At 48.4% G+C, this 10,790-nt stretch overlaps 1 protein-coding gene across 3 annotated transcripts in view; it reads right to left on the minus strand.

The window, feature by feature from the left end:
* The window catches only part of NUTF2 (nuclear transport factor 2), a 36,492-nt gene extending 30,522 nt beyond the window's left edge, over positions 1 to 5,970 (minus strand). The window contains exon 1 of one of the 3 annotated variants that reach the window (XM_075940537.2): positions 5,817 to 5,970. The gene's annotated coding sequence lies outside the window, so the exon portion shown is untranslated. Of the gene's footprint in view, positions 1 to 5,649; positions 5,675 to 5,816 lie in introns of those variants that run through there. The other 2 variants (XM_075940535.2, XM_075940536.2) reach the window with 2 other exon arrangements.
* Between the last annotated feature and the right edge of the window lie 4,820 nt (positions 5,971 to 10,790).

A 10,790-nucleotide genomic window follows, 5' to 3' on the forward strand; every position in this document is an offset into this window, starting at 1 on the left:
TGGTCAATGCCAAATGCTTCAGAAGGAACAAGCGGAATGGCCAATGCCTACTGTCCACTCCAAGTTTCTGGCAGTGGACGATAGTTCTCTAGTCCCCTGACTACTAACGACCAAGAAATAGACAGACATCTACCACTGATGGACGTTTAAAGGGGCTTTTTTCAGCAGATTCTCTTTTTTAGGAAGAGATAATTATCTGTGTGATTAAATTATCAGGCTCAGCTCTGAACCACAAACGTGCAGGTCCAATTAATATTTTATTTTAACTGAACTACTACTGAATCTAGTCATCCATAGAACAACTTGGATACAAATAGGGAAAACTGACTCAGATAAAACTGGTTAGCTACCCTGGATCTGATGCAATATTTGACTACTACCAACATGCTAAACCATTAATCTCTTTTCACAATTCAGATCTTACAATTGCATAAGATTCCAATCCAGATTACATCTTCAAGGGCACACCCAGAAATGGAGGTTTGCAGTTCAGCAGCGAGCAAGAGGGTACAAGGAAAAACTTGCTTTAAAAGAGACAGCTCTGCCAAAAGCTGGTAAGCTATTTCTGAAGATGCTTTTCTTCAAAATGTATAAATAAACTCTGCCAACTCCAATATCTGAAAACATTTTGGTCTTCATGTCATAATTGTCAGACAGGAATGGCCCCCGTCAGAGGTACAGTAAAGGAGAAAGCCTAACAACTCATTCTCTTGGCTCTGGATGCTGGCTCCCATCTAAGCCCCTACAGAAGAAGGTCCTGTTGCTATGGGCAGCTGTGGGTAGCTTTGTACTCATGAATGAGGTATGGTTACAGTCTCCTCCTAACGTGTTTGTTTTATCTCCAGTACCGAGACAGCTCTCCGCATAATGCACACTTACATTGTAAGATATGAACAGCCATCTGCATTCACATTTGAATCATTCATCTGTGAGACAGAGAATATGGCTACGAAAGAATAAAACAAGGAACCAGAATTTACCTCCTCGGTGGGCAACCTGTGACAAGGAAGGCCACATGTGGCCCACACGACATTTTGTTTACTATTGCGCATGTACAGGGGTTGCCAGATTCTGCTGGTTTTGTCCATGTAATTTTTTCCCTACCGGAATTACAAAAGTGACACACACCTAAAGGGCATGCAAAGTGAGGTGCATGCTGATTGCACACAACATAGTGAAAGCCGTGCACTCAAGCTGCATCCAACCAAAGCATTGCCCAAAAATTCTAGGACACAAGCAGTGTTAGCAAAACTACCCTATCCCAGGCAACTGTCTTGGTTAGGACAATCCTGCAGCCCACCCAGGTGAATGATGGCCACTCATGCAGCCCACTCACTAGCCTAGGTTGCCCCTCACGGATCTAATTCTTTGGTTTGGGGAGACAATGTTCCTATTTAGCGCTAGCGAGTGCTTGCCTCGCTAGAATCTGCAGAGTTCTCTTGTCCACCAGCACTTGCTCATATACTAGTTTTGAAGTTTGACTTTAAGGCTACGTCTACACTGGCCCCTTTTCCGGAAGGGGCATGTTAATTTCAGCTATCGTAGTAGGGAAATCCGCGGGGGATTTAAATATCCCCCGCGGCATTTAAATAAAAATGTCCGCCGCTTTTTTCCGGCTTTTAGAAAAGCCGGAAAAGAGCGTTACACTGGCCCCGATCCTCCGGAAAAAGCGCCCTTTTCCGGAGGCTCTTATTCCTACTTCAAAGTAGGAATAAGAGCCTCCGGAAAAGGGCGCTTTTTCCGGAGGATCGGGGCCAGTGTAGACGCTCTTTTCCGGCTTTTCTAAAAGCCGGAAAAAAGCGGCGGACATTTTTATTTAAATGCCGCGGGGGATATTTAAATCCCCCGCGGATTTCCCTACTACGATAGCTGAAATTAACATGCCCCTTCCGGAAAAGGGGCCAGTGTAGATGAGCCCTAAGTGTTGGTGGACTTCTGGAAAGCCGTAGGTTAGAGGTTAGGAATTTCTGGTTCATCTTTTGTTTTTCAACAAAACAATAGATTGCTACTCATCACACATCATGGGTAACGCAAGAAAAACCATACAAGTAGAGCAGGGGCAGGGGCAACATAAGGCCCAAAGCTTTGGATCCAGCCTGCCACGAGCCTCTGGGCCACCAATGTTTCAGAGCCCAGTGGAACCCCGTGGCAAACAGCTAGCTACTGCGACCAGCCTGCGTCTCTCTACACAGTATGCACCCCCTGGAATGGGAGGGCTCCCTGTGCTGCCCCTCCCCCAGCACAATCCTCACAGCTGTCATTGGCCAGATACCAGCTGGGCTGTGCTTGCAGATCACGGAGCCTTGCCTCTCCTTCCCCACCCATGATGCGCTGCACAGAGATGCACATGGCCCCAGCAACCAGCAGCTTTGAGCAGCGTGCAGAGCCCAGCAGGCAGGGAGTCTGCAACACGGTCCCATTTGGCTGCTGGCTGGGAGCTGCCTAGGGTAAATCAGAGCCTGCACCTGGCACCATGCTCCAACTCCCTGCCCCAGCTCATAACCCAAACCCTCTGCACCTCTATCCCTGGTGACAACTCCTTCCCAGACCCTGCACCCATTCCTATAGTCCTCCCCCAGGTCAGAGTCCTCTCCTGCACCAAACTCTCCCTCAGACCCTGCATCCGCTCCCTGCACCCTAGTCCTCTACCCCAAGTCACACAACCCTCACCCCACCCAAATTCCCTCTCATACCCCACACCTCCTTCTGCATCCCAATCTACTTCCCCAAGCTCCCTTCTGCACCCAGTCTCCATCCCAGACCCACATCCCCTCCATAGAAAAGTGCAGCTCTTGGCCACTTGCCAGAATCGTGGCATGCTCCCTGCCCCAAAATTACTGCCCACCCCTGAAGTTGAAATTACGCAAAAAGCGTGTCAATTCAATTTACAGATCTGATGGCACTTGGTACTTCACATCTGCAAAACAGTAGACCTGTCTCCTCACAACATAGGTGTACAGTGCAAAGAGGGGGGGGCAATCAAGTGGATGGAAGGGGCAGAGCTGGCCAGTCAAGCCTCCCCCCTCCATATATCCAGACCTTAGTGCTACCTATAGCAGTGTTTCTTAAACTTTTTAGGACCACGGAACACCAAACAATTTTTTTTTTTAAATGCAGAACACCGGGGGAAAGTTGTTGGGGAAAAAAAACCCACCATGGTAACGGCCCCTATAATTGCCGCGCATGTTGTCCCAACTGAGAGCTTCCGTCTCCGCTGGGGGTAGGGGGGAGTTAAGAGAGGCCAGGGTACACCTCCTGCTGTCTTGTGGCACAGTTTAAAAAACACTGACCTATAGCAATCCACTTGCAGCTCCAGTGGCAGTTTAAAGGGCCCAGGGGTCCAGTCAAGCAGTAGTGGGCTGGGAACCACAGGCCCTTTTAAATCACGGGGCTCCAGGGCAGTTACCTGCTTTGTCCTCCCCTATCGGCAGGCCTGAATGCAAACCTTGTTCCCATTTTACAGAGAAAATAGATACAGAAAGTTACTTGCCCACGATCTTACAAATCAGTGACACTGATGGAATCAGTACTCAGGATTTCATCTCCTTTCCAACTCCAGGCTCAATCCACCACTCCACCTTTCAGACAGACAGAAATGGAAATGCACCGCACCGGGAATAGTAGAGACGGAATGATTAAAGGCAGCTCAAGAGGGATAATGAATTATTGTGATTTCAAACAGCAGCTCTCTGCAGAACTGTACATACAGCGGACTAGTTACAAGGACAGGACAGACTCCATTTAAAGCAGTAAGCATCCCTGGACAGAAAGGATTCCAGAAATCTCAATGCAATGCTTTCTAATAGGAAGAGTATTTAAATAACAATAGCTCTGAGTACCAGAATTTGATTTATGTTTTGAAATAAGATTTTTAAAAATCACAAAGGTTTTAAATTCCAAAACCGACCTGTTTTGTATGGTCATTTTTAAAATCCATTTTACTAGTTACCTGGAAGGCTTGTGGCTAGAACTGAACTGTGGGGAAGAGCAAGCGATAAAACAGGTTAACGCACCTTAAAGTGACAGATATTTTTAGACAATTACGACAGTCTGTTATCAGCACACAAATTTTGTTTTCTAAAAAGTAGTCAAAAAAATGTCACCAACAAGTCGTTTAGAAACAGACAGTGCAGATCAGGATGTGGTACCAGCTCAGACACTGGCAAAAGGGTTTATTATTTTAAAAACACAAGAATAACCATACTGGGTCAAACTAACAGTCCATCTAGTCCACTACCCTGTCTTCTGTCAGGGGCTGCTGCCAGATGTTTCGGAGGGTATAAACAGAACGGGGCAGCTGATTGAGTGACAACATGTTAGCCAGCAGAGCTTTAGATCAGGACATTGCATTTCCTCCCTGAACATCTTGTCTACAGTATCAGCAATTGATGGATCTACCCTCCAAAATCTTATCTAATTCTTTTCTGAATCCATTTATATACCTGGTGTTCACAACGTGCACTGGCAACAAGTTTCACAAGTTGACTACATACTGCATGAAAAAATAACTCCCTAGGTTTGTTGATCCCCTGGATCTTGTATGAAGTGAAAAGGTAAACAACTCTTACAAATATGAGTGGTATGGAGACAGTGAATATGGATGTCCTTTGTCATACCTCATTCTCAGTCATCTCTTTTCCAAACTGTACAGTCCCTCTGCACAGGAAAGCTATTGCACACCCCTAATCATTTGCCCTAGATATTTCTAGGAGATGGGGTGACCAGAAATGCACATGGTATTCAAGAAGTGCGCATATCATGGGTTTATTTCATGGTGTGTCTTGTCATCTTAATGATCCCTGGCCTAATATTTCTTGAAGTTGTTAGCGTGTGGAGGTGGGGTGTGTTTTCTTTTTGATGGACTGCTGCTGCACACTGAACAGATGTTTTTTGAAAACTATCTATAAGGATTCCAGAACAGGTTTCTTGAGTGATAAAAGCTAACCTAGATCCCATCTTTAGATATGTATACTTGGGTTAATGTAACCCAAAGCGCATTTATCAACATTGAATTTCATCTCCTATTATCTTGCCTGATCACCTAATTTTAGGCATTCCCTTTGTAACTTTTTGCCGTCTGCTTTGGATCCTATCTATCTTGAAACATTTTGTATCATTCACAAACTGCCAAGCTTCACTATTTATCTCCTTCCCCAGATCATTTGTAAGTATGTCAAACACGACTGGTCCCATTACACAAGGGGAACGGGTTAGGAAGGATTCAGGGGGCCACAGGCCATGTTGTTGCCCCCACATGACTCCTCCCCTCTGCCCCAGACATACCCCTTCCCCCAAAAGAGTGGCCCCACGCTGGCAGCAAAGGTCAGGCCCCTTACAGTAAACAGAAGTGATGGGGGGGTGGGGGGGAGAAGCAAAGCAACGCAGCTCCACTGCCCCAGCTCCACTTACCCCTGGTGAGCGCGGGGGGAGCAGTCCCACCCCTGCCCCGCACGATGCAGCCAGCAGCTGAGGATGCAGAGCCAAGTTGCTCCACTCCCCGCCCCCTCTTGCCGGTGGGGGGGGGGGGGCAGGCAATCCCTGCTGGGGGCACCAGCCTCCCCCCCGACCCATGAGCCACCCAATGACTCGGGCCCCTTTTGCCCCTCCCCCCCCCGTCCCACGGGCCCCCCCGGGTCTCTGGCCCCTCACCCGTCGCACGCTCGTGGGGCACCGGTTGTGGCCGGCGGCCTCCCCCCCTAGAGCCCGCTGAGGAGCCCGGCGGCGGGGCGGCCCCTCACGCGCCCCCTGCTTCCGGCGCGCGCCCCGCTGCCCCCGCCCCAGGGGACCCGCCTAAGCCCGGGCCCGCTCTCACTCACCCGCGGCTCCCACTATGGCGGCTCCTCCGAGCGCGGCCTGAGCCCACTGAGCCGCCTTCCCCGCCCCGCCCCGCGGCACGCCGGGAAAGCGAGTCCCGGCGCCAGCCAATAAGCAGGCCCGAGGCGGCGCGCTAGGACTCCCGCTCCCGGCGTGCCGCGCGCGCCGCTCCCCATTCAAGCGCCCGGCTTGAATGAAAGGCCGCGACGGCGCCCTTAAAGCCGCAGAGCACTGTGGGAGCGCGCTGCGGAGCTCCGCCCTCGGCGCGGCGGCTCCCTCCAGCCGGCCCCCTCCCGCCGGGGTGTGGCCGACCTCGCCCTCAGCGCCGCAGCGCCGCCCTGCTGGGCCGCTACGCTCCCTGCAGGCTCCGCTCCCGGCCCCCCTCCCGCATCGCGTCTGGCTCCTGCTCCCCTGCGGAACCTCCCAGCCGGGCCGCCCCTTCTTCCTCCCCCCTTCCCAGTGCAAGCCCCGCCAGCCTGGGCCTGCAAAAACAACTAGCCCAGTGCTTCTCACCCAGTGAAGTCGGGGGACTCAGGACAACTGACATGGAGAGAGAACTGAATTTCTGCTTTTTGTACTTTTTACACCCAAAAATGTCATCGCCCGCCTGGCTACGATTAAGTTGTTTAAACAAATGTGTTGCAACTGTAGAAAAAAATGTTGTGTCTGAAAACTGTAGGTACTAGGGGGTTCTTAGTTTTTTAAAGGGGTACTCTATAAAAAAAAAAGGTTGAGAAACACTGAACTATAGAAGGCCAGTGGCACCTTAGACACCAACATCGATTTGGGCATAAACTTGCTTGGGTAAAAACAACTTTGCTTTTATCATTTTAAAAAAAGTATGCCCCAATCAGCCTTGGAGGGGTGGCTATGTCCCTCTAACTTTAAAAACAGCCAATAGTCACGTGGCACTTCAGAAACTAACCACAATCCAGTCATTTGGAGAAGTGGGCTGTGCCCATGAAAGCTCAGGCTACCTGCTACATGTTTTGTTAGTCTTTAAGGTGTTGCAGTACTATTCGTTGTTTAAGTAAATCTGTTAGCCTTAAAGGTGCCAGAAAATTCCTTGTTTTTTCCATTTGCCACAAACTCCCCATTCCTGTTGGCCAAGGAGCCCCTAACTGCACTTCAACTCTCTTCTTACACCTGTCTTCCAAACGGAGGGGGCATCAGCTACTTCAGTGGAGGTTGGGTTGGCTCTGTTTCCACCAACCTCCTGAAACCCAGGCATCCCAAAGAAACTAGTCTGTTACCTGCTTAATGGCCATGCTATATGGAGGCAAAGTCTGGTAGCTATTTTTCCAAGAAAATTCAACCCAGGCTGGAGAGGAAGATATGGTGGTGCCTAAGCTTAGAAAGGCCAAAAAAAGAAAAGGATATGCCAAACAGATAGTTAAACAAGGGAACTTCTACAAGAATGGAAATTGACTTATTAAACTTCTGGCTATTAAGGGGAAATAAGAGGTAGTTTCAAGGATCTGAGGAAATTAGTTGTATCTTATGAACAGGGCTTGCCAAACCGCGGCGAGCCCCGCTCGCCAGCCACGTTGTCCGGAGATCTGCGCATGCGCAGATCGCCCGAACCTGGTTCTTCCGGGTTGTAATCTACTCGCCACAGGTGAGTAGATTGCATTATTTGTCAAGCCCTGCTTATGAAAGCTTATGCCCTGATAAATTGGTTAGTCTTTAAAGTGCCAGCAGACTCCTTATATGCCAAAGTGGCTGGTGCGAGTTGCTGCAAAGGGAATGAATAGAACAGGGTTTAAAAACTGGCTCCCCACACAGACTAGGGATGTAATAGTATAGTCAATAAACCAATAAGCAAAAGCTCATAGGTTAATGCTATAGACTACATGCATTTCCCTCCCCCAACCCTTTGCCAGTAAATTTTTTAGCAGGCTAGACAGCAGCCCAGCTCAGTCCCAGCTTGCACTGGGTCTTGGTCTTACCCCTGCTGCGGCTCATCATTTAAAGTGTATTAGGAGCCAGGTGAGCAGGCAGCCTGGCTCAGTTCTGGTCTGGGAGCTCAGACCTCTCCCCCAGACACAGGCTGCCCGGGGACTATAGAATAGTCGACTAACCAATAAGAATTCATGAGGTTAACTGACTATTCAGTTAACCAATATTTAACATCCCTAGCACAGACTGGCTCCCGCCTGCTGCCCCTCTTTGCAGGGAGCCTGGGTTCGCTGCGGACAGATGCTACTTCATGGCTGCCTCCCCTTCAGCTGCCTCTGCCGGCAGGGAGCTTGAACCCTTTGTGGACAGGGGCTGCTGCCACCTGGTTTTAAACTGGCTCCCATTGGGAGTGGAGCCAGAGCACACTAGCCTCACTCTTGGGGACTACAGAATAGTCAAGTAATGTAAGAATTAATGTAGTTATACCACTATTCAATTACCCAATATCTAACATCCCTAATTAGAGGTGAGGTGTCATCTCTCTTCCCTCTCTAGCAAATCTCAGCATGAGACAATACTTGGTTTTTAAAACTAAAATGGGTTAAGCAAGACTTGATGCTCCTCAAAGCTAAGGAAGTTCCTTCAAAATGCATCGCCTCGCATTTGTCTTCACGGAGGTCTGGGCAGCTGCCCTTTAATAAATGCTCCCCATTGCTGTGTGTCTGAACTGGCTGCTCCTCCGTTTCCCTTACCATTCATTTTAAATTGCTCTTTAGTCATCTTTTAAAGGTGACATGCCAGCCACCGAGTTCTGTTTTGGTTTAGTTGGAGCCCATCCTTCTGTCTGTGCTTCTCCTTTCCCCAAAAAAAGAGTCCCTAAATCCCACCCTCCTACAACCACTGTCTCATCCACGCAGTGAGACACTGCAGTTCTGCCCAAGAACCTGGAAGCATGTCAGAGCCTGCTACCCTGGAGGTCCAGGACTTGAATCCCTTTCCTAGACACCTCAATTTGGCCTCCAGGACCTCTCTCATTGTTAGCACAAGTGTAGGTACACAAGAGGCACCCGGGCCTATGACCACATTGCTTGCATATCTTTTTGTTTTTAGAAGGGAAACGGCTATTTGCACTGAATTGAGACAGGAATATAGTGAGGCAACCTTAAGGTGCTACTTTACAGAGTTACTGCATTACCATCAGCCACTTACCTTCATTTTGGAGCAGTTACAGGGAAATAAACATCAAAGGAAAATCTGAAAGCACCAGATGGCTTTGCAACTTTCAATGTCCTTTACAAACAATTGTAAGGAACTAGTTTAGGAATGTGTGGATACTACTGCCAATAAATCTTCCACAAAAATTGAGCATTGGATTTTAACTGCAGATTTTAAGAGACTGAAGGTAACTGAACATACCTTCTCCAGTGCAAAGCTCTTCCTCTACTCCCTGTACTGAAACCAGCCCCCAAGAAAACGGGACCACACCCATCCTCCACTTTGAGGTGATAGGCAGTGCTGTGTGAACAACCTCAGTCCCGACACAGAATCCAGCTAAGCAAGTCAGCTATTCTGCACTTCAGGAAGTGGTGCTGAGGCCCTGTTTGAAGTCTCAACCACAGGCTATGTCTACACTGGCATGATCTTGCGCAAGAACTCTTTTGTGATAGAGTTCTTGTGCAAAAACTCTTCCAGAAGAGAGCGTCTACACTGGCATGTGTGTTTGCGTAAGATGTGCTTTTGCGCAAAAGCACCCAAGCCAGTGTAGACGCTCTCTTGCGCAAGAAAGTTCTGATGGCCATTTTAACCATAGAGCTTTCTTGCACAAGAAATTCATGTTGCCTGTCTACACTAGCCTCTTGTGCAAGAACAGTTGCACAAGAGGGCTTATTCCTGAGCGGGAGCATCAAAGTTCTTGCGCAAGAAGCCCTGATTTCATACATTAGAATGTTACTGTACTTGCGCAAGAACTCGCGGCCAGTGTAGACAGGCAGCAAGTTTTGGTGCGAAAGCAGCCGCTTTTGCGCAAGATCGCACCAATGTAGACAGCCAAAGGGTATTTGCAACTCAAAGGCATAAAGGCAGGTGTGCATGCAGGGGAAACCTTGTCTGAACTGGAAAATATAGGTTCCACATAGCTGCAACAGTGGGAATGACAAATAAAAGGTCCTCTACTCCCTAGAATTATTAGAGAGATCTAGATACAGTCATTTTTGAGAAACCTACTACAGGACTGCAGTTGGCACGTGTCCCCAAAGCTTTCCTCACAATCTCTCTAGAAAAAAAAAACAGGACTATGTAGCACTTTAAAGACTAACAAGATGGTTCATTAGGTGATGAGCTTTCGTGGGCCAGACCCACTTTCTCAGATCAAATTGTGGAAGAACTGAGGAAATGGGTCTGGCCCACGAAAGCTCATCACCTAATAAACCGTCTAATTAGTCTTTAAAATGCTACATAGTCCTGTTTTTTGTGTCAGCTACACCAGACTAACACGGCTACATTTCTATCACTAATCTCTCTAGAGATACTTGCCTCCTCCCATAAAGGTACTACGAGGTTAGAATTCGTGTATAAGGCACTGAGCTACCTCATCTATGACACGCTGTAGAAGTATCTCTGTGCCGCATCTGTTGTAAACCTAGGTAATGCAGTCTCATCACAACTAATACTTCTACATCCTGTCAAAGACGAGGTGTTAATTGAGGTGAGCGTGCATTACATAGGGTTAAAACAGGTTGAGCAAGTCAGTTCTACTCATGTCTGGAAGGTCACCTCAGTTTGTATTAAAACCAAGTTTGGGTTTAAACTAGGACACCGCAACTATGAACTAGGTGGTGGGCTAGCTCAGTGGTTTGAGCATTAGCCTACTAAACCCAAGGCTGTGAGTTCAGTCCTTGAGAGGACCATTTAGGAATCTGCCAAGGATGGTACTTGGTCCTGCTGTGAGGGGACTGGACTCGACCTCTCAAGGTCCCTTCCAGCTCTATGAGATACATCGCCATATATTATATCTGGTACTGTAAGGACAGCCTCTCTGGGCACCGTTCATACAGGACACAGCACTGAACTAGGCAACA

The sequence above is a fragment of the Pelodiscus sinensis genome, chromosome 12 (assembly GCF_052426305.1).
Source record: "Pelodiscus sinensis isolate ZL-2025 chromosome 12, ASM5242630v1, whole genome shotgun sequence".
NCBI lineage: Eukaryota > Metazoa > Chordata > Testudines > Trionychidae > Pelodiscus > Pelodiscus sinensis.